Raw genomic sequence first — 25,002 nt, forward strand, 5'->3', positions numbered from 1 at the left:
ATGTCACGGAAAAACAAACAAAGCAAACAGATGAATAGCTGATCACTAGAACATTTGTTCAGTTATGTGCTTTGAGGCAAGGCTATGCCAAAGAACATGACATCACCGAAGTGCTGTCACTGATTTTCATCAGTCATGCTTTTCAAATGTCTCTAATTGTCCCTGATTCACTGTTCTTTTTGCTACCATCCCTCTCAAGATTTTCATCATCTCGAAGTAGTTTTGCAAAAGTTTGCAAGCTTATCTTCCCCTACTTTCTCGCTTCTTCCTTTGAAACATCATGCATAATACGCGCCCCCCCCCCCATTACAATGCTTTTATTTGAAAAACACACGTTACAAAACATCAAGTACTGTATGATTCTGATTTTGTTGAAAACAGAAAACCCCAACCCACAAACATACATACATACATTTATATCCATTGCATTACATATATAAATATATATATCCACTGTATTTTTTTCCTATTGCTGCTATAACAAATTACCATAAACTCAGTTACTTAAAACAACACAAAGATATTATCTTACAGATCTGGAGATCAGAAGTCCAAAACTGGTCTCAGCTGGCTAAAATCAAGGTGTGGACAGAACTGCATTCCTTCTGAAAGTTTTGGGAAGAATCTGTTTCTTAGCCTTTTCTAGTTTGTAGAGGCTACCTACATTCCTTAGCTCATGGACCCATCCTCCATCTTCAAAGCCAGCAGAATAAAATCTTCTAACCTCCCTCCGTCTCTGACTCTGCCCCTCCTGCCCTCCTCTTATAAGCACCATTGTGATTACATTGAGCCCAGCCAGATAACTCAGAACCATCTTTCCATCTCAAGATCCTTAACTTCATAACATCTGCAAATCCTTTGTGCCATGTAAAGTAACATATTCACAAATTCTGGGAACTGGGATGTGGATGTCTTTGGAGAGGAGGGGCATGGTTCTGTCTAACCACATGTTAATAGATTGATTATCTCTAGATTAAGAACTTCAAGTGATTTTAATTTGTACTTCTTTGTGTTTGATTACTATGCCCAGTTCTCAAAAATGACCTTGCATTACTTTTTATTTGTAGAGAATGATTAACCGAAAAAACTGTAGATGTCACTATACAGGACATTTGCCATTTCCTGCTCTGCCTCATCCCTTCTTCTGGAGATAGGATGTGTCTTTGGGAACTACACCTCCCAATGCAGCCTCCAACTCAACTGTGCAGTTCTAAAGACTGTTGCCAATCATGGTACCTGGTTACCTGGGTTACAGGTGAGAGCATGTTATCCCATTGGGATAACCAAAGGCATTTCCAGTGTTTTTTCCCCTTCTTTTTCTTCCTTTTTTCTTTTTTTTTAACCTAGAATTAGAAGTCAGTTTTTCTCTGTTGGGAAAGGCAAACCAGAAAATGTTGGTGACTATGAAATCTAATATCACAGAAGCATGAGAGTAAAACAGATCTGAGGAAAACAGAGTGGGAGAATCCTAATAGTATTTGCATGCAAAGTCTGAGGGCCAGCGAGCTACATTCCTCTTCTTACCTAGGCTTAGATGTATAAATCAATAGATTTCTCTTTCTGCCAAAACGGGCTGTTTCTATCATTTGGGCTGTTTCTATCATTTGCAACAAGAGTTGGGTTAAAATAGTTAGGAATGTTTCTAAGCCTGCAACAATTCCCTGCTGCCTGTTACTGTCTCAAATTAGCTCCTCTGACTGACTTCAAAGCTGTTTACCAGTTCCCTCCTTCTCTGCCCCCTCTTCTCAACATTGCTTTGCTCTGACTGCCCTTCTCATCTTCCCTTACTCACTTTATGGTGTTTGCTTTCGTGGTTTTGCTCTTGTTCTCCTTGTCTGTACTATTTTCACCTCCCCTCCTTATCTATCCAATCCTGTCCAATCTTCCCAGCTACTTCTAGGACACTCCATGAAATAACCCCCAAATCAGCTAGCAGAGACTCCCTTCTCTGGATGTTTATAGTATGCAAGATCTGCACCCTGCATTCAACACCTATGTCCACTATTAATGGTTCAGGGTAACTCCAAATAAATGATAAAACCCATGAAGACAAGAGCTATCCATGTTGTACAACTAGAGCTAGCTGTTCATGTTAGTTGATGAAAAAGTGAAAGTGAAGTCACTCAGTTGTGTCCAACTCTTTGGGACCCCATGGACTGTAGCCTACCAGGTTCTTCTGTCCATGGGATTTTCCAGACAAGAATACTGGAGTGGGTTGCCATTTCCTTCTCCAGGAGATCTTCCCAGCCCAGGGATTGAACCCAGGTCTCCCGCATTGTAGGCAGGCACTTTACTGTCTGAGCCACCAGGGAACTTCCCAGTTGATGAGATTACACATTAAGCCAGAGCTCAGCAATATTAAGGTACAGTCCTCCTTGGGAGAAAGCACAGTGGACACAGTGAATATTTATAAGTTAGGTATAGTCTGGTACATTGGAGGACAGTTTCATGACATTAAGTTGTCACCCTTATGTTGTGTGTTTTCTCATCTTTTTCACAAAGATTATTTAAGAATGGGAAGTAAGATCTGATGGGAAAAGATGAAGAAGACAGAATCATTTAGCCGTGAGAAAAAATAAAAATGGAAGCAAACCTAACAGCAATCTTAACATTTTATACAAAAGGTAGGGTTTTCCTCTCTTGGACTTAAGATTAAGGTAGGGAATAAGGATATAATCCTCTAATGAAATTAAAGTGTGCCTAGATAGACTTTTTACCATAAGGATATCAAACAATGAAATGAATTCTGAACTTTGTATAATGTGGGGCTTCCCCAGTGGCTCAGTGGTAAAGAATCTGCTTGCAATGAAGGAGCTGCAGGAGATGCTGGTTCTATCTCTAGGTCGGGAAGAGTCCCTGGAAGAGGAAATGGCAACCCGTTACAGTATTCTTGCCTGGAAAATTCCATGGACTGAGCAGACTGGTGGGCAACAGTTCACGTGGTCACAGAGTTGGACATGACTGAATACACAGATTTTTCACCATAAGGATGTCAAACAATGAATTCTTAACTTTGTATAATGTATTTCTAAAGGTGAGGAGTTGAAAAAGATGAGCATAAAGTTTTTTTAAACACCAGGAAAATCCTCTAAGGACCATAGTCTCATTGAAAATAAATTAAACTTGAAGACTTCCCTGGAGGTCCGGTGGAAGAATCTGCCTGCCAATACAGGGGACATGGGTTCGACCCCTGATCTAGGAAGATTCACATGCCGTGGGTCAACTAAGCCTGTGCGCTGCAAAAACTGAGCCCACATTCTAGAACCCAGGCACTGCAACTACTGAAGCCCATGTGCCTAAAGCCTGTGTGCCTAGGGCCCGTGCTCCCCAACAAAAGAAGTCACTGCAATGAGAAGCCCATGCACCATACGGAAGGGTAGCCTCCACTCGCTGCAACTAGAGAAAGCCTGCACAGCAACAAAAACCCAGAGCAACCAAAAATAAATTAATTAAAAAATAAATAATTCAAATACTATTCTAAAAAAAATTTAAATAAAAGTTTGAAGCCGTGAACCAATATTAGAGAGTATACCCAACTGTCCTCCATAAGTAACTGAAAGCACTTGTAACAAATTTCATCTTTCCTTTTCTATCTCAGGAATTCATTTTGGCCTTCATTTTGAGTTGGGGGGAAAAAGCCATATTGGCATCAATGCTTTCCATCATGAATAGAAAATAGTTATTAACAGTATTTTCATTCACTGTTTTTGTCATTACACTGTATTTTAGAAGCTGAACAAACAATGGGGAGGCCACTCTTCCAGAAATAATTCCTTTCCAAACCCTTTCTCTTACAGACCAATACAGAAGTTGGACACTATTACTGAAGGCAAGAAAAAGTGTATGTGGTGGGGGACTTCCCTGGTGCTCCAGTGACTAAGACTCTGCCCTCTCAATGCAGGGGGACCCAAGTTCAATCCCTGGTTGAGGAACTAGATCCCCAACATGCTCCAACTAAGAGTCTGAACGCCGCAACTAAAAAACAAAAAGTGTGAAAATAGTATGCGGGCTTCCCAGGTGGTGCTAGTAGTAAAGAACACGCCTGCCAATGCAGGAGATGCAAGAGGTGTGGGTTTGATCCCTGGGTCGGGAAGACCTCCTGGAGGAGGACACAGCAACCCATTCCAGTATTCTTGCCTGGAGAATTCCATGGGCAGAGGAGCCTGGCGGGCTACAGTCCATTGGGTTGCAAAGAGTCAGACACGACTGAAGTGACTTAGCGCACAGACCGACAGGAGCACATAACAGGGAATGTGCTCAGGGAGTGAATGCTGTCTGACCTCAGAGAATGAATAAAATGAACGAGAGGAAGGAAATGGATATTTGAATAAATAGGGAAGGTTTGAGCAATGATATAGGCTGTATATTTAAATGCATACCAGTGCCCCAAATGCTGCATGTGTATTTCGAGATCACATTCTCAGATGAACACAGTTAGTTCTTATGTGCTTCACCACAGTAAACAAAACTGGGCTTTTTCTAAAGAACACCAGTTGTTGGTGAAAGGGACTGCTACCCTTTTTCCAGTGGGGGAAGGAGGTGTATCTTCCTTTCTGTGCTTTTTAGCAGTCAGAGTCAATTGTTGTGGCTATAAATCTCAATTCTCAAACTAATGTGCACAAGATATCACATTTATTTGTTTTCTTAGATTAATTTTGACTTGGAAACTCCCTTCCACCAAGTAAGAAATTCAGCCTCAGTTATTCCTGGGGTTCCCCTCTCCTGCAGTTCCCTATACCCTGCCAAGGAAGTACAGAGGCCTCACACAGCCTCCAAGCCATGGGAGGTCCCTTCTGTCATCCACCCATGTCGGGTTCTGAGGCTCCCACTGCCTTGGGAGTGGGAGTTCCAAGCCGCTCAGACTTAGGACTCTGCTGCTTTCACACAGTCCTCGGGTACTTGAGTCTTTGCTGATCTGGAAATATGTAGTCACATCCTCGGGTTACTCAAAGAGGAAAGAGGGGAGGGTGCACAGACATATCTCATTTTCCTCAGGGAAAATACCCTTTTCCCTCAGAGGCAAACCCAGTTAGTTCTCTTTTCCTTCAGGAAATTAATATCAAGAAAGGAAGTACCTTGCAGACAACTTCCTGCTTTCCTCCTTATGACGCGTGATTATTCCCTCCAGGCAAAGAAGCAGGGGCCTACTACTTTCCCGAATTTAGGATGTAAAAAGATGAAAATAATCGAGGATTGAGTATACCCACTGTCAGATTGCCCAATACACACTGTCAGATTGCCCAAGCTTACTTAGCTGACTGAGAATTTTTTGCCTGAAGCCTTCAGGCAAAAGGGCCAATCACTAGAAAGCTTCTTGGTAGCTCCCCTCTTCTAGAAATTCAATCAGAAATTCTGACTGAGGAGGAAAAGTTGAAGATCAGAGAAGTGAGGAAAATGCATGCATGGAATCATTTCCATAGTTCACATTTAGTCATACAAGATTAATTCCAGTAGGAAAAATGTTAGAATCATGAGCACTTATAGGTCAATAGATAAAGTTAGGATATTTCAAAAGTGATTTTGTCCTTTGAGAACCTGATTCTCCCTTAAAAACATTGAAGTGAAGTGAAAGTGTAAGTCGCTCAGTCGTGTCCAACTCTTTGCAGCCCCACGCACTGTATCCTGCCGGGCTCCTCTGTCCATGGAATTCTCCAGGCAAGAATACTGGAGTGGGTAACCATTTTCTTGGCCAGTTAAAAATGCTGACGAGAAGCTAATTTAGAGAGTTACATTGTAAGAAGAATCACCATGAGATTGTAGGAAGTCCCTTCACATTATGTTTAACTCATTCGTTGATTTTTTTTCTCTAAATTAATTTGGTAAACAGGAAGGCAAGGCACTACCAGCAGTTTCTTTACTGATATATTTGCAACCTCTATGGCAACTTTGGCTGTATAATTACTGTTTTTCTTTTCCTAGAAATACATGAGTTGACAAAGGGAAACAGGAGTCTCATTTTGTCTGAAGATTTCGTATTCTCTGTTCCTCTGCTCCAGTTTTGGATACATTTATGTTTGTGATAGCAATGCTAAGTACAAGTTATAATTAGAATATCATGGTAATGTAGAGTGAGTAGTGTATATATATATATATATATATATATATACTCCAGAGATTCTTTGCTGTTACCACAACAAATAGTGGGAAATCACAAGGGCCTCTTATGCATTTTTCTATTTGAAGGGCTATCCATGTAGAATATTTGTCAAAACTCTAAGTGAAAGATTTTTTCCTAAATATTTTTTACCATCTTTCCTATTTATATTTTATGCTTTTATTTCTGTAACAGAAACTTTCTTTCCTTTAAGTATTGTCCAAACGGACCTTTAATTAAATATCAGTGTTTGTTTAGAATGTTCCTTAGCTAGATCATATTTCCTTAAATTTATTCTAGAGGAAGACATATGTACAGCTGCCATTGATTATCCTTGTCTATATATCATGGTTCATAGAATCAGGGACATTAAAACTGTATGTACAGAAGGCCAACAAAAAAGTTTTTAGCTCTCAGTGTAATGTGAGGACGTGTGTCTGTCTCTTTGTTTAAGGCTCTAGGAAGTAGGGAGAAAAATCTTTTTCCTCCAGCATTCTCTAAGCAGGAGAGCAACTGAAGAATATGTCACCTTCATGCAGATTTTATCACATAAAAATGTGTACTCCTAGAGTGTTGTATAGAACAAAGAATTATCATGGATGATTCCATCTGAATTTCTGGCATTGCCTAATCTTCTCTGGGGGCTTCTCTGATGGCTCAGCGGTAAAAAATCCACCTACAATCAGGAGACACAGGAGATGCAGTTTCAGTCCCTGGGTTGGGAAGATCCCCTGGAGGAGGAGATGGCAATCCACTCCAGTATTCTTGCCTGGAAAATCCCATGGACAGAGGAGCCTGGCGGACAATAGTCCATGGGGTTGCAAAGAGTCGGACACAACTGTGTGCCTAAGCACGTAACCTTCTCTCGCTCTAATCCACGTCTACCCTAGACCTGAGCATTCATTCAGGAAAAACTTATTGAGGGCTTACCATGTAGTGGGTGTATTCCTAGAAACATAAAAGCAAAGGCAGTCTAGGACTGAAAAGTGAAGTTGTCTCTGAGACCGGTCAGGATGAGAGCTCAGCTCTGCCGCCTAGCTGGGCCTGAAGAGTAAGGGCAGGGGGCTCAGAGTTGCAGACCAAACATCTAGTGCAGAGCAGGTTCTGCACTAGAGAAGGATGAGCCCAGCAAAGGTGATGGTGGGAACCTGTTCAGTCAGTCTCCTGAGAGTGACAGATGTGTGGTCATGAAGAGTGATTAACAGAATCCCAGGGAGGTGGTCAGCAGAACAGAGACCTGGAAACAGATTGCACAGTTGTGGGTCTAGGATTCGAGGTACTGTTCTAGCTCCAAGAAAGATAAGAGCAAGATAGATCCCAGACCTAGAATAACTAGAGTGGAAACTACAGAAGATACTGCTGCTTGCCACCAAAAAGCTTCCCTCCCTGGCAGTCAGGGGGTGGCCATGTGATCCAATTCCAAAGCAAGACATATTATGGGATATCTGTTGGGACCGGCTTTGGGGAATTATTTTGCCTTCCTGATAATTAGGGCTAACTGTTACTGGCAAGAACCTTTTCTTCCTTTTGTTTTCCAGCCTTGAATACCAACATGCTGCGTGCTACATTAGTATATCATGATCAAAGGCAGTATGCTAAGGATGGTGGAACCAGAAGAGAGAAACAGGTTGAGTCTTTGAAATTGTGCAGCCACAGTTCCAGCCTTAGATGTCCTGCCTCCAGATTTATTGTAATTAAACAAAAACAGAGAAACAAAACATACTTTTTTTGATTAAACTGTTGGGATTTTTGTTGCTTATGCATTTTGAACTGAAATACACAGAGTCAAACATATTCTGGACTGAAACAGAAACCACGGTGAACACACTATGAAAAAATAAGTGGTTGAGGTGAAGATTTAGCTATTGAGAGAGAGGTAAGAAATGGGAAATAGTGCACAGGGAGCAAAGTCAAAACTCAGTGATTAGAACCAGGAAATGTGTTCAGACAGAGCATAAGGTTGATTTTCAGGCTTCTTGAATATCCTACAGCCAGAAGCAGAATTGGACTCAGAACCTAGAAGGGGGACAAGAAATCTAGATTAGGGCATGGAGAGTTTTGGGGAGCAAGGAAGACAGAAAGCATCAAAGTCTATGTCCTTCATTGTGAAATTCCTCTTAAAATTTCATTCCATTGTTTAAAAACTCCAAGATAATGTCTTTCATCATATAAACCAAAAAAAGTAGACACTATTTTGCCAAGGTTCTTCTTAGAAAATCACGAAGTTTATTTCCCCATTGATAAGTTGGTTAAAATGTCTATCTTAATTATAAAAAATGAACGTCAAAAGATCTCCTAGGACTAATAACTATGAAGCCTGTCTTACAGGATGAACACCTATGAAGACTTTATTTCAGTATAAAAATATACCAATAATATAAATGTAGTATTATATTAGCCATTGAGATGAGTCACATTTAAAGATGGTTAAAATTTTTATTATTAAAAAGTAGGAATAGAGAAGGTATAAGTTGTAGGAAAGTTAAGCTTGTTGCCAAAATACATAATTAAATTCTAACTGGAATTAGAGAAAACATTTTGGGAATCCATGATCTATATCTGAGAGTCTTGGGAAAAAGAAGGGAAGGGATAAATGCAGGGTTGAAAAGTGAGGACATAGCCATTCTAGAGGGAGCAGGGAGCTGTGTTCTAGGAGACAGAGGGCCCATGAGTTCAGACTGGGTGCCCTCCTAGACATTCGTGGTGAGAATAAGACTCTTGCTCCTCTGCTCCTATTATCTTCTGGGAATAGAAATCCAGGAGCTTAGAGTGTAGCATCCTCCCCCAAGAGAGCAAAAAGCCATCTCAGGGGGAAGAAAGCAGTCATAGTTGACATGTCCCTGTTGGGTCCTTCTACAGGTAAAGCAGAGGAGTAGCATCTCAGGTGAGGCCAGTGTTTGGTAGGGCAGCAGGAGGCATAAAGGTTACCTGAAGTCAGTTCAGGTATAGGTTGTATATAATACTGGTTTTAGAGTCTAACTGTGGGTTGGGGCAGATGTCTGTTCACCTGAATTTGGTTATTCCTGATGTCAAAGTTTCAGACCCACCAAAAGAAAGCACTGGTCCACTGAGTTACATGGCACAGCATCTTGAAAGAGTTTGATTCACTGGATAGAGCCTGAGGTGTGAGTTACCTTTAACAAAGTGTGAGGTTCAACTGCGATCTCATTCCTAGAAAGCCTGACCATGTTGTCAACTTTGCACGGATGCAGCGCCATTTTGCTCTTCAAAACTCTTTGATTTCACACTTGGTTCCTAAGGCTGTTTCTCTAAGCCCTTTTCAGCCAATGGACCAAATGGCTGATCCCTTCCAAGAAATCTGATCAGCAGCGAGAATAATAAGGGAAGCCTCGGCTTCTGACTTGACTTGGGGCTACATAGAAGTGACCCCCTTTCTCAGCGAGACTAAGTAATTTGATTGAGGAGGTCTGTCTACTAGAGGAATCCTTCTCAGTCCAAAACTGTTGTTTCTTCAAGGATGAGAAGAAAGATTCAGCCCAAGAGGAACTTTGCCACACTGACCTGATTCTTCACTCACGGTGAAGAGTTTTCCTGACCCCACAAAGATCTCTTTACCTGCTTGACTGTGCCTGAAATTTCTTTCTCTACAAGTCCCTTCATGGACTACTAGAGATAAAAGCCAAATGCCTAATGAAGAGATACACTGACTGAAACTCATCCATACCAGGGTAATAGACAATTAATCAACAAGCCTAGGTGACTGATGTAAGGGAAGCAACTGGGTCTTTGGAGTGGTTGATGGGGTAGAGAGAGGCCTGCATGGAGCAGGAAGACCTAGATGATCTTTTTTAGGAAGAGGAAGATGGAGACTTTAAAGGTAAATGTCATTTATTCTACTCAAGAATATGGCTTTTGATATGGTGCTGTTAGCTGTATGCACATTGCTGTACATTAGATTTCTAGAACTTTTTTCATCTTGCATAATTGCAACTGTGTACCCACTGAACAACTGGAAACATTTTTAAAAAGTCTTTAATAACAGTGTATGTTCTTAAGGAGGTAAGCTATTTTCTTCAAGTCTTAATTTCAGTATAAGAACAGCATAATATTTAACATGGTAAAGCCCTTGTTATGTGCCAAGTACTGTTCTTAGTGCTTGTTATATTTTTTTACAGTTATTACAAAATATTGGCTGTATTCCCTGTGTCATACAATACATCCTTGTAGCCCATCTTATACCCAAAAGCTTGTACCTCCCACCTCCAGCCCCTGTATTGCCCCTCCCCACTTTAGGGAAAGTCTCCTCTGTAATGTCTGACTCTTTTGTGATCCCGTGGACAGTAGCACACCAGGCTCCTCTGTCTATGGGATTTCCCAGGCAAGAATAATGGAGGAGGTTGCCATTTCCTTCTCCAGGGGATCTTCCCAACCCAGGGACCAAACCCGAGTCTCCTGCGTTGCAGGCAGATTCTTTACCATCTGAGCCACCAGCATGCTTTTTATATAATATCTTCTCCAGGGGATCTTCCTGACCCAGGGATTGAATCTGAGTCTCTTACATCTCTTGCTTGGGCAGGCAGGTTCTTTACCAACTGAGCCACTGGGGAAGCTCCTATAGTATCTCAGTCTGATGAAAAAAAAAGTGCAAGACTTCTATTGGAGGAAAAGTAATACTGTACTGAAAGGCAAATCCTCCCTTTTAAATTTCAGATTTAGAACCAATTATTACATATTTCAAATGAATGGATCTGAGATAATGAATTTAACATAAAGAACAATATTTAAAAGAATTGTAAGATGTTCTGGGGGCTTCCTTGGGGGCTCAGATGGTAAAGAATCCGCCTGCAATGCAGGAGACCAAGGTTTGATCCCTAGGTTGGGAAGATTCCCTGGAGAAGGAAATGGCAACCCACTCCAGTATTCTTGCCTGGAGAATTCCATGGACAGAGGAGCCTGGCGGGCTACAGTCTGTGGCGTTGCAGTCAGGCACATTGTAAATATAAATGTTCATTAAAATAGACACACAAACATGACATGTTTGTCATAGTTCTGATATTTTACTGCTTGTGGTGAAAACTGCCCTGATTTTTCTTACTGAGATGCTTTTCTTAGCTTGGGCTGTCATAGTACTCTTAATGTTTCTGCCCTAGATCCAGGCATCCTAGTAAAAGAGTCAGTGAATGGAATGATTATAACCTAAGATCAGTCTTCATCCAGGAAGCATACCAATGGGTTGCTGATGGACCTTCAACTAGAATAGTTTTCTCCTTTGTTGTGTTGACTTTAGCCCGACTCTCTGGAGCCACAAACACACACAGAAAAATATCAGGCTTGCCCCTACCTACACAAAGTGAACCATTACCGTCACTTGAAGCACGCTTCAAATCACATAAAAACGCTTACTCTAAATACACTATGTCTGCTGTCGACTTGGTTACATTTTCCAAATCAGTTGTGTGGGGTGGGAAACCTTCAACTCTGCAGTTTAAATTTAGATCAAGCTCCCATATCAAATTCCCACACTCCCTCTTTATTTTAACCTCCCAGAATAATGCTCTCTTTAATCCTCTGCTGTCCTTCCTGCTTATCTGCTTTCATTTTTCTTATATCCTAATCCACCTTATAAGATCCGTTTCAGGCTCCTATCCAGGCTAATGCTTTAGTCTCCTCCTGGCTCTCATCAATCTCCCCTCTTCTGGTCCTAACAGCTGGGATCCCCAAGCCCTCACTCTTAAGCTCAGTCCTACACTTAGGTTTAGAAACAACTCCCAGTCAGGTCTGGAGCAACGAAAAGAGCCCCAGGCCACTATCTGGACAACTCAGCCTCAAGTTAGCCTGTCTGGTGATGTCATTTGAACATTTGCCAAGCATTTATTCAGCGCCTACCTCTGCTACCATTCAGCCCCTACCACGTGCAAGGCACTGTGCAAAGCAATGGAGACCCAACAAATACCGAGACATCGCCCTTATCTTAAAAGTCTTTCCGTTTTGAAGTGAAGACGGACAAGTTCACCCGCAGTCACAGTAGAGTGCTAAGTGCAAGGACAAGGTCAAGGGCAGAAAACTGTGGGAGTCCCTAGGGGAGGCACCAACATGGGAGCCTGGTGTGGGCACAGGAGTCAGAAAAAACCAACTCCCAGAAGAGTTGGTTTCTGTACAAAGATCTGAAGGACGAGTAGGAATTACTAAGCATGTAGGGAAGATGTGTCTACCTATCTGTCTATCTATCTAGAGACAGGCCAGAGGTTAAGAACAGAATAGCACGTTCCAGGAACTCTAAGTAGCTCTGTTTGGCAATATAATAGTAGTTAAGATCATGATCTCAAAGCTAGACTGCACAAGTTTGAATTCAGACTGCTGCTATGTCACCCTGGACAAGGCATTTAATCTCTTTTTGCCTCAGTTTCCTCATCCGTAAAATAGAAATAATAATAGAACGTGCCTTAGAAGATTGTTGTAAGAAGTAATAGATAGGTATATGCACTTAGAATGATGCCAGGCATATAACATAGTAATAAAGGTTACTATTATTTAGCCATAGTATGAAATGAAAGATTGTGAGTGACCAAAGAAAACTCGTGTATACCATGGTAAGAAGTTTGGACTTTAAAAGCATTTGCTGAACCCCTGTTGCCCTCAGGATAAACAGGGAAATTATGCATTTTTAAACAGATCACTCTGCTGCAGTGCACACATCTGTCTGGAGGGAACCAGCTGGAAGAAAGTCTGCTCTGCCCACAGCCCTTGCTGGGAAGATGCTGATTGTCTTGCTCCATCCTCTGTCCCATTGAAAAATGCCACTAGGGGAACAGGATGGTTGGGAAAATGATGAAATCACAAGAGGTTTTGTTTTCATTATTAAACTTTTGATTTTGTATTGGCGTTAACAATGTTGTGATAGTTTCAGGTAAACAGCTAAGGGACCCAGCCATACATATGCATGCATCCTTTCTCCCCCAAACTCCCCTCCCAACCAGGCTGCCATGTGGTCTTTGAAGTGCTTCTGTAAATGGATGCATGTGTAAATGTCTCTTGAGCAGCTGGATATTCAATTCTGAAGGCAAGATTTGGAAGTAGTCAGCATTACGAGGATACTCGAAGGTCTAGAAGTAGAGTTAAGATTATCCAGGGAGGCTGAGTAGATGGAGAAAAAGAGAGCTTCCAAGAACACTGAGCAAGACCACCACTGAAGAGACATGAGCAAAAGAAGAGCCCTTGAAATACATTGAGGAGTAACTGGAGAGGCAGGAGAAAATCCAGAAGCGCCTAGTGTTATTGAAGCCAAAGGGGGAATTCATTTCAGAAGGCAGGAGCCATAACCAAATGCTGCTAGTTCAGTACATGAGCTGGCTTCCCTGGTGGCTCAGGTGATAAAGAATCTGCCTGCAATGTGGGAGACCAAGGTTTGATTCCTGAGTCAGGAAGATCCCCTGGAGAAGGGCATGGGTACCTACTTAAGTATTCTTGCCCGGAGAATCCCATGGACAGGGGAGCCTCACAGACTACAGTCCATGGGGTTGTAAAGAGTTGGACGTGACTGAGCAACTAACACACATGCACAAGTGCATGAGATAAGAAGGGAAAATAGTCCATTTGCGACAGGGAGGACTTTAGTGAGAAGAGTTTCAGTGGAATGTTTAGCAGAAGCTGGGTTGCAGAGGATAGAGAGGTGAATGGGAGGTGAGGAATGGAGGAGGTGAGTAGAATTTAGATGGGAGGATTCAAGAAGATAGTTTGGGAGGCTAGTGGATTCAAGAAGTTGAGAGGTAAAAAGGGAGAGAGGCAGGTGTAGAGACACTGTGGAGCTGAAGGGTGAGCTATTAAATGCTGATAGTAAAGAGCCAGCAAAACCTAGATAGTGTGTTGAAAAGCAGAGACATTACTCTGCCAACAAAGGTCTGTATAGTCAAGCTATGGTCTTACCAGTGATCACATACTGTTGTGAGAGCTGGACTGGAAAGAAGGCAGAAGGCCAAAGAATTGATGCCTTTGAACTGAGGTGTTGGAGAAGATTCCCCAAAGTCCCTTGGACAGCAAGGAGATCAAACAAGCCAATCTGAAAGGAAATCAACCCTGAATATTCACTGGAAGGACTGATGGTGAAGCTCCAGTATTTCGGTCATCAGATGAGAACAGACGACTCATTGAAAAGTCCCTGATGCCAGGAAAGATAGAGGGCAGAAGGAGAAGAGGGTGTCAGAGGATGAGTTGGCTGGATGGCATCTCCGATGCAATGAACATAATCTTGGACAAACTCTGGGAGATGATGAGGGACAGAGTGTGCTGCAGTCCATTGGGTCACAAGGAGTTGGACACGACTGGGTGACTGAACAACAACAAAAGAGTCAGCAGAGACAGAAGATGAAAGAAGTGATAATTGGAGAGAGAAAGAGAGAAAAGAGGCTCCAAAGTGTTATAGGGAGCAGCTGGGAGAATGTATCAACCTTGGATCAGAGGGATCCTTCTTGCACCGGGGCAGGAGGGAAAGAATCAAAGATGAGTATGAAGGCAGCAAGATGGCGGAACTGAAGCTGAGGGGATTCTCTTCTGATGGTCACCATTGTCTTGAAAATAGGAAGATTTGTCTTTGGTTCAGAAGGAGGGGATCAGGGATGGAGCTGGAGGTTGGAGGACTGTGAGGAAACTGAAAGAGTGAGAGCGTTCCCTGAGAGAAACTGTAGGCATTACTGATGTCCTGTTTTTGTTTTTGTTTTATAATCACTTTTTTTCCCAGTGGTCTAACACAATAGAAAGCTTATTTTGCACTTATATAACATTTCTGATGGGATGAGCAGGTGGATCCCATGTACTTTAACAACATCCAGTATGCACAGCAGTGTCTTTCCCCCCAGCAGTTCCCTGGAGCTTGAAGATAGGAGTAGAGAAGACAGGATTGGGATTTTCTAGGAAAAGAAAGGCAACAGGAGAATTACAGAGCTTGGGTGAAGTGATGAACTATGGATGAAAATATAGAAGGCAGATTGCAGGAGGGATTTGCATGGGGCAAGGAGGGAAAAGTGTGACCAAGTAACGAGGATGCTAGTATCTTGTTATATGTCCCCACAAGAATTGCACAACCTGCCCAACCTTCTGTGGCAGCCCTGCAGGAGAGGCATGGGGAGATTAGCTGTCCATGAGCTCTCCAAAACAAGGGCTAGAGGAAGGAGGAGAAAGAGGACTTAGATTTTCAGAAAGGAGCTAGTCATGACCTAGACTAATTATCTGCTATGAGGATCCAGTATAGATCAATTTGTTCCCAAGCCCCTTCTTGGGTATTGCAAACAATAACTGTTCTGAGTGCCCTAGGCCCTGGGGTGGAGTAGGGTGAGGGGAGGACCTCCGAATTTTGGGCCTTGTGTCTGGGCTTCCTCCTAGTTAATTGCAGTATATCTAAAGTATAATATGATAGCTTCTAATATAATAAATGAATATACATAATGTAATAAATACAGTACATAATGTATGTAATGTATATCATATAATGGCTATTGTTATTGTTGTTGTTTAGTCGCTAAGTTGTGTCTGACTCTTTTGCGACCCCTTGGACTGTAGCCCACCAGACTCTTCGGTCCATGGGATTGCTTAGTCAAGAATACTGGAGTGGGTTGCCATTTCCTTCTCCAGGTTACCTTCCCAACCCAGAGATTGAACCCGCAGTTGAACCCACATCTCCTACATTGGCAGGTGGATTCTTTACTGCTGAGCCAACAGGGAAGACTGATAGCTGTGTGTATGCTAAGTTGCTTTAGTCATATCTAATTCTTTGTGACCCTATAGACAGTATCCCTCCAGGCTCCACTGTGCATGGGATTTTCCAGGCAAGAATACTGGAATGGGTTGCTGTGCCCACCTCCAGGGGATCTTCCCAACCTAGGGATCAAACCCACATCTTTATGTCTCCTGCATTGGCAGACAGGCTCTTTACCACTAGCACCACCTGGGAAGTTATAATATCTATTGATGAAAGTGAAAGAAGAGAGTGAAAAAGTTGGCTTAAAGCTCAACATTCAGAAAGCTAGATCATGGCATCTGGTCCTCTCACTTCATGGCAAATAGATGGGGAAACAGTGAAAACAGTGGCTGACTTTATTTTTGGGGGCTCCAAAATCACTGCAGATGGTAATTGCAGCCATGAAATTAAAAGACACTTACTCCTTGGAAGGAAAGTTATGACCAACCTAGACAGCATATTCAAAAGCAGAGATATTACTTTGCCGACAAAGGTCCGTCTAGTCAAGGCTATGGTTTTTCCAGTAGTCATGTATGGATGTGAGAGTTGGACTATAAAGAAAGCTGAGCATCGAAGAATTGATGCTTTTGAACTGTGGTGTTGGAGAAGACTCTTGAGAGTCCCTTGGATTGCAAGGAGATCCACCCAGTCCATCCTAAAGAAGATCAGTCCTGGGTGTTCATTGGAAGGACTGATGCTAAAGCTGAAACTCCAATACTTTGGCCACCTGATGCAAAGAGTTGACCCATTTGAAAAGACCCTGATGCTGGGAGGGATTGGGGGCAGGAGGAGAAGGGGACGACAGAAGATGAGATGGCTGGATGGCATCACTGACTCGATGGACATGAGTTTGAGTGAACTCCGAGAGTTGGTGATGGACAGGGAGGCCTGGTGTGCTGTGATTCATGGGGTTGCAAAGAGTCGGACACGACTGAGTGACTGAACTGAACTGAACTGAAGCGTTATGGTCAGAGGTTCAAGTTCATTTTTCATACTTTAGACAACACTCCTTAGTTGAACAATAAGTTTGATCCAAATTCAAATAACAAAACAATCTCACATTTTTCAAATTGTAGTTTTCAGGAAGCTATGGGACACTATTCAATGTCTACTCTCCCTCCCCAAATTATAATTATATTTGCAATCTGAGTTTTGGAGATGGTGGTGGTAAATTCCTCTCCTACTAGGATATGCATTTAATTGTGTAGGAAGTATATTAAACAAATAAAAAATCCTCAAAACTTACTTCAAGAAAAAGCTATATGTAAGAATCAGATTGTTTCAGGTACTAAAATGTTGACTAGAAGCAATTTAATTGCTGTCGAAAATCCTAATTTGAAATTTAAGTGTGATTAGAAGAAAAAGAAAATGGTCAGAAGAATGTAACTCTCTGAATTGGTGAACCTGGTTTTCATGGAAAGGGAATTCACACACTGCTACGGAAAGGCAGTATTCTTGGCAAATATGCTCTTCTGTGTTTCTCAAACCCAGGGGTTATCCTCTGAGATCTATCCTGTGACAATGCTCTATTTGAATAATTAGTCAACCTGTTTTAACACAATGGAAACTGAGAAAAACAGTATAAAAATATCTGGAAAGATTCTCAGCCATTTTGCCTTCTGAGATAAATGGCTTGTTATAAGGAAAAATACTTCCATCCCGTTTCTGAAGCTACAAATTAAACCATGTGTGTTTGTGTTTAAATCCAGGGACTTTATTAACATGGAAAGACATGAAAGGGTACAAGTCACATTGTCACTGATTAGTTGTTAATTAGCTAATTTGACTCTTTTCCTACTGAAGGAAAAGAAGCTCCCTGTGAGCTGGTGAGGACCTGAGAGACCATCTTTTTACAGACGAAGAATCTTGCATGATTTTTTGCTAATTCAGAATGAAGGGGATTGAATATTTATACCTTGCTCTGAAGCATCACTCCTTACTGTACACATGCAAAGAGCATTGCTTTAGGTGTGCTTTTGTCTGAATTACTGAGTCAACAATTTATTGTATATTTAATTCTAATTATAGTAAAGAACAATATCAATATTTAGTCATGTTTCTCCATTTGTATGTAGAAATCTTAATTTTCACTTGGAAAAAAAAAACTTTCAAAATGCGAATATCCAATGCCTGTTTCTTTTCTGCAGTTTTTCATGCAATATATTTCTAAACATTTGAACTTAAAATTATATCTTTGGGAAATGAAGATATTTCTTTTATTTATTTCCAAATAACGAAACTGACTCAAAAAAATAGCTCCGGCACTAGTTGGAAACCCCACTAGTTACAAAATCAGACAAAATTTGTACAACTCTGAAGTTTGGAACTGCCTGTAGAAACTCATGCCATCAACCCCTCCAACTCAATCAAGTTCAAATTTGTCACCAACCCTGTTGGCTCTATGACTCCAGCGAAGGCAGGCAAAGAAATGAAAGGAAGTGCTGGTAACAGACAGCTCTGTGCCCTGTAATTCCCATCATTTGAGATTCACGCTTTTGAAGTCAACTATTTCATCCCAGGAAATATTTAAAGTTCAGAAGGCGCTGGATGAAATGCAACACTGGACCATTGTTTGCTATTAGCACCTCAGGGATAAGCAATTCATTCATTTGGGTAACATTAGGAGACTTCGGAGTAGGAGGCCACTGACATCCTACAACACTGGCTGGGGCACTAAGGACATGATAACTCTAATTACCACTGTGCTAATAACTAGTGGTGTGACTTTGAGCAATCACTGCCCGGCCTCAGCCTGTCTCTCCGCATTGGCAGTATGAGAGAATTGTTCAGCTCTCAATTTCCACAACTCCACTCAGGCAGAGGAGGCAGAGTGAGGTAGGGTGAGGGAACAATGAGTGTTATTGTCTTTGACTCCAAGCTGGAGGACTTGAAGCCACGCCCTGAAGCAGCTTTCTGGTTCCTGTTCAGCTCTGTGCTCCTAGCACAAACTGTTGTCTCAGGTGGAATAACGGTGGTCCCTAATCAGGGAGTAATGGCCCAGTGGTCACATTTGCCCTACTCTGAACCCCATCCAGCTGGGCTTGTACTCTGCTTCAAAAAAATTTTTTTTAGTGTAGCTGTGAACCTACTGCTTAGTGACACGGCTGCTCACTTTGAGCATGAAATAGCTCCGAATGACCCAATTTCTTCTGCTCTAGTGAAATCTCAGTCTCTAATTTACTCCCTCCTTTCTGTTCAGAATTGGTCAAAATTGCCTTTTAAAGAGAATGCTTTGAAATTTACCTAGGCTGATTCTGGTTCACCCCGGACCACTTTCAATGGTAGGGCAGGTTTATCTGAACTTCCTTCTCCCTGAAAAAAAACCGCCACCTCTTACAAAATCCATTTACTGTGTTCTTTCTGATTTTGGGAAATCATTAGGTAAATGTGAGTAAACGTCTTTTCTCACACTTTGTGTCATGGTCAGAGAGAGGCCAGGTCTGTCCTTCTCGTTTCCTTCTGTCCCTTCACTGATGTGCTCCACCGGAGAAAAGAAACATCCTGAATCTATACTGGAATGGAGTTGCACCTGATCGAAGCAGCAGTAGGAGAAAACAGTTTTGCAGACACAAGCTATGCCTACTTTCAGTTAAAATGTAATAAGCAAACAAGGTAAATATACAAATAAATGAAGAGGATCTACAAGGACCCGTCCAGAAGTTTTCAATGAATATAAGCATACAAACATATACTTATTTCTTTCTTTCTCCCTCCTTCCCTTTCTCTCTCTTTCTTTCCTTTTTCTCTTGATGGAAACCAAGAGCTAGAGGCTCTCTGAGTCTCTCACCAGAGCTTGTTTTTATTTGCTTTTATTTTTCCCAGCTTTATTGAGACACAATTGATGTACAACATTGCGTAGTTTACGATTGATATATGTACATACTGTGAAACGATCACCACAATAAGGTTAACACATCCATCATTTCCCATACACGTTTTTTGTGTGTGTGGTGATAAGTTTCTAACTCTACTCTCTTAACTTTCTATTTTCTCTCCTTTCTTTCATTTTTTTCCCTTCTTGTCACATAAATGAACTCACAGTATTCATTACTTCTGCTTTCTTTTCTACAATTGTAGATTTCATTGTTTGAGTCTGCTGTAATTTATTGAACTAGTCCCCAATGGAATATTTCACTTCTATGTTTTCACTTGTTATTAGGTTGGTGCAAAAGTAACTGTGGTTTTACATTGTTGAGTTTGTCATTTGATATTGGAATATATTAGAATAAATGTGGTTATGTTATACATCATTTTAATGCACGTTTCTTGCTTTATGTTTTTTGCTAATGACTTATTACTTGCTGTGTATTTTATATTTATTTTAGACTAGGGAAAAGATGTTAGACAAAAAGCAAATTTGAGTGATTTTCTTACTTGAGTTCAAAATGGGTTGTAAAGCAGCAGAGACAACTTGCAACATCAACAACACATTTGGCCCAGGAACTTCTAATGAATGTACAGTAGTTCAAGTTTTGCAAAGGAGACAGGAGCCTTGAAGATGAATGTAGTGGCTGGCCATTGGAAGTTGACAACGACTGAGAGCCATCACTGAAGCTGAGCCTCTTAGAATTAAATGAGAAGTTGCTGACGATCTCAACATGAACATTCTATGGTCCATTGGCATTTGAAGCAAATTGGAAAGGTGAAAAAGCTCAATAAGTGGGTGCCCCATGGGCTGACCACAAATAAAATAAATTGTTTTTTTCAAGTGTCATTTTCTCTTATTCTATGCAAAACCAATGAGCCATTTCTCAATTGGATTATGATGTGCAACAAAAAGTGGATTTTATAAGACAACTGGCTACAACCAGCTCAGTTGGAGAAGAAGTTCCAAAGCACTTCCCAAAGCCAAACTTGTATCAAAAAAGGTCGTGGTCACTGTTTGTTGGTCTGCTGCCGATCTGATCCACTGCAGCTTTCTGAATCCTGGAGAAACCATTGCATCTGAGAACTATGCTCAGCAATTGATGAGACGCGCTGAAAACGGCAACGCTTGCAGTGGCATTTGTCAATAGAAAGGGTGCAATTCTTCTGCATGGTAATCCCTAACCACACGTTGCAAAACCAATGCTTCAAAAGTTGAAAGAATTGGGCTATAAAGTTTTGCCTCATCCACCATATTCTCTTAACCTCTCACCAACCAACTACCACTTCTTCAAGCATCTCGGCAATTTTTTGCAGGAAAAATGCTTCCACAACTGGCAGGAGGCAGAAAATGGTTTCCAAGAGTTCATTGAATCCTGAGGCATGGATTTTTACGGTACAGGAATAAACTTATTTCTTGTTGGCAAAAGTATGTTGACTGTAATGTTTCCTATTTTGATTAATAAAGATGTGTCTGAGCCTAGTTATAATGATTTAAAATTCATGGTCCAAAACCGTGATTTTGTTTGCACCAACCTAATAGTTGGACTAAGCTCAGTCACTTAATTGTGTCCAACTCTTTGCAACCCCATGGCTACAGCCCGCCAGACTCCTCCATCCATGGGATTCTCCAGGCACAAATACTGGAGTGGGTTGCCATTTCCTTCTCCAGGGTATCTTCCTAACTCAGGGATTGAACCCATGACTCTTGCATCTCCTGCATTGGCAGGCAGATTCTTTATTACTGTGCCACCTGGGAAATCCCACAATAGTTGGATAAGTCAGAGAGCATAGCTAAAACGACCGTACTTTTCAGAGAAGTCTGCTTTAGAAGATTAATTTTGGGTAGAAAGTGTGTCTTCTTCACAGCAGAGACCCTTCTTTATGTTTCTGCATTTGTAGTAGACACAGTCTCTGTAACCTGAGCTCTCTTATGCTGCCAAGTCGACATGATACCTGGTACAGATGCTTGTATTACCACTGTGTGGTGTTTGTTAATTGGTGCTAATTACTATGTTTCATTTCAGAGGAAAGAAGTGAGTTTCGAAGAGATCAACTGGCAGGATGGTGGGAATGGGCTAAGAGCCAATGGTTGGCTCTTGAACTCGCTCTTTACTCATTAAGTGTTTCTCATTATCTCAAGGACAATTATTACCATCACCATTAAAATAGCTGGTTTCAAATTATCCAGACTGAAAGATTGATAAATCTCTTTCTAAACAGAAAGTTTAAAACACAAGAGATGAAAACAGGTCCATGTCAGAAAGCCAGAAATGAACTATTATTATTATTATCAGTATTGTGATGCAAACTGAAGTGAAATGATAAAAATTACACTGTCATTAATTTATATACTGAAAATAATTGAAGACAGTGCCTCACAGGATTGTTCTTCAGGATGAGCACAACTACAATTTTATGCAGGATAATTCTCTATTCTTAAGTGCCTCTTCTGTGATTCCAGGAAGATGTGATTTGCAGTGCAGTGAACAATGCCAATTACCTCGTTTCTCTTGTGGGCTTCAGCTAATGCTTGTCCTCACCATCCTTCTCACTAAGACGTGCAGCAGACATCAATCATTGTTATCGCACAGGCTGTCTGCATCCTTAATTAGGAAATAACACACAGCAGAGCTTTAGTGGCAGAGTAGACAATATTTTGCATTAAAAAAAAAATGTTTGTGGTAAGAAGCAATCCCAAATAAATTGCACAATAGCTTGTGCACTGTGAGCCCAGGGCACCACAAGGTCTTTGGGAGCCAAAATCATTTGTTGGATAAAATTTTCAAGAATCTAACTGAACATACTCTGCTTGCCTAAGCAATTTGCATTAGTTTTTTGAGTACAAATAGGAATATTTTCAGGGTTATTCCTTGTACTTCTATGATAACTTTCCAGGTTAATTTACCTTGCCATGGTAGCTCCAGGCTCTTTCCTTGGCTGTTTATTGGGCATTTGACGTGATTAGCTGTTGCTGGTGCCAGCACAAGGAGAGATTACAACTGGTTGGGAAAACACCACAACTTAGGTTTCATCATTGATTTGCTACTTTGTTGCTTCATCATATCCTCATGATTCATCTTGGCTATTGCTGTGCAAGCAAGTCCTGGAAGTGATTCTGACTGAGTGAAAATAAAAGCATTTAAAACTGCAACAGGGAAGGAAAAGACAGCTAACATTTACTGAGTATCTACTGGGTTCCAGGCAGTACTCCAGGACCATTTTCTTTTCTTTCTCACACACCTGTGAGGTCTTTATTATTATCTCTATTTTACAAAGTAAAAAACAAAAATTCGGGTCCTCTAATTCTTTAATGTCACACTGTCCAAAGCAGTGGAGTCAGAATTGGAATCTAAGTTTTTTTTATCTTCTATAATTCTGCTTCTTCAAAAGGTAATAGTACTTTATATCTGTACAGAGCTCTGAAGTTTATAGCACAGTTTCCCATATGTTGTTGTTCAGTCCCTAAGTCTCTGAAAGTCTTTTGTGATGCCATGGACTCTGTCTATCCATGGGATTTCCCAGGTAAGAATACTAGAGTGGGTTGCCATTTTCTCCTCCAGGAGATCTTCCTGAGCCAGGGATTGAAACTACATCTCTTGAATCTCCTTCATTGGCAGGCAGATTCTTTATCTCTGAACCACCTGAGAAGCCCTCCCATATGTTGTCTTATTTTCCCACCAGCTCCATGAGTTATACACTATTATAAAATTTTACTGATGGGGAAAATGAAATTTGAAGGGGCTGTGACTTGTCCAAGGTCAAACACATAATAAAGAATCCTCCTGCAATGGAGGAGACCTGAGTTTGATCCCTGGGTTGGGAAGAATCCCTGGAGGAGGAAATGGCAACCCACTCCAGTATTCTTGCCTGGAGAATCCCATGGACAGAGGAGCCTGGCGGCTACAGTCCATGGGGTCCCAAAGAGTCAGATGTGACTTAGTGACTAAACAACAACAAAAACAACAAACAAAATTATTTTGCACTATGCTGTGTGTTTTATACAACTCTGTATTTCCACACCCCATGCACTTGGCAAAATAATTTGTGAGAATCACAGCTTAAGACATAGATGCTGTTATACAATTAAAGCCAAATGGCTAATTATTGAATTAGAAAACCTGGGCTAAGAATACACTTTTGTTGTTTTGTTGTTCAGTTGCTAAATTGTGACTGAGTCTTTGGGACCCCGTGACTGTAGCCCGGATTTCCCAGGCAAGAATACTAGAGTGGGTGCCGTTTCCTCCTCCAAGGAACCTTCCGGAACCTGCATCTCCTTCACTGAAGGCAGATTCTTCACCACTGAGCCACCAAGATATTTCCTGCCTTGTCAGTAAACAAAGATGTCACAGTCATCAGCAATTTGCTGGGTTGGGAAGATCCCCTGGAGAAGGAAATGGCACCCCACTCCAGTGTCCTTGCCTGGAAAATCTCATGGACACAGGAGCCTGGTAGGCTGCAGTCCATGGGGTTGCAAAGAGTCGGGCATGACTGAGCGACTAACACCAACTTACTTAGTCGGTCAGTCACATCTGACTCTTCGAGGCTCCATGGACTGCAGCACGCCAGGCTTCCCTGTCCTTCACCATCTCCCGGAGCTTGCTCAAACTCATGTCCATTGAGTTGGTGAACCATCTAGTGTTCTATTGCCCCTTTTCTTCCTGCCTGCAATCTTTCCCAACATCAGAGTCTGTTCTACTGAGTCAGCTCTTCACACCAGGTGGCCAAAGGATTGGAGATTCAGCTTCAGCATCAGTCCTTCCAATGAATATTCAGGATTGATTTCTTTTAGGATCGACTGGTTGGATCTCCTTGCAGTCCAAGGGACTCTCAAGAGTCTTCTCCAACACCACAGTTCAAAAGCATCAATTCTTCAGCACTCAGCCTTCTTTACAGTCCAACTCTCACATCCATACATGAATACTGGAAAAACCATAGGTTTGACTAGACGGACCTTTGTAGGCAAAGTAAGGTCTCTGCTTTTTATTACACGGTCTAGGTTTGTCATAGCTTTTCTTCCAAGGAGTAAGCATCTTTTCTGGCTGGAGTCACCATCTGCAGTGATTTTGGAGCCCCAGAAAATAAAGTCTCTCACTGTTTCCATAGTTTCCCCATCTATTGGCCATGAAGCGATGGGACCAGATGCCATGATCTTCATTTTTCACATGTTGAGTTTTAAGTCAACTTTTTCACTCTCCTCATTCACTTTCATCAAGAGGCTCTTTAGTTCTTCTTTGATTTCTGCCATAAGGGTGATGTCATCTGCATCTGAGGTTATTGATGTTTCTCCGGGCAATCTGGATTTCGGCTTGTGCTCCATCCAGTTCGGCACTTCTCATGATGTACCTTGCAT

The sequence above is a fragment of the Bos indicus genome, chromosome 2 (genome assembly GCF_029378745.1).
Source record: "Bos indicus isolate NIAB-ARS_2022 breed Sahiwal x Tharparkar chromosome 2, NIAB-ARS_B.indTharparkar_mat_pri_1.0, whole genome shotgun sequence".
NCBI lineage: Eukaryota > Metazoa > Chordata > Mammalia > Artiodactyla > Bovidae > Bos > Bos indicus.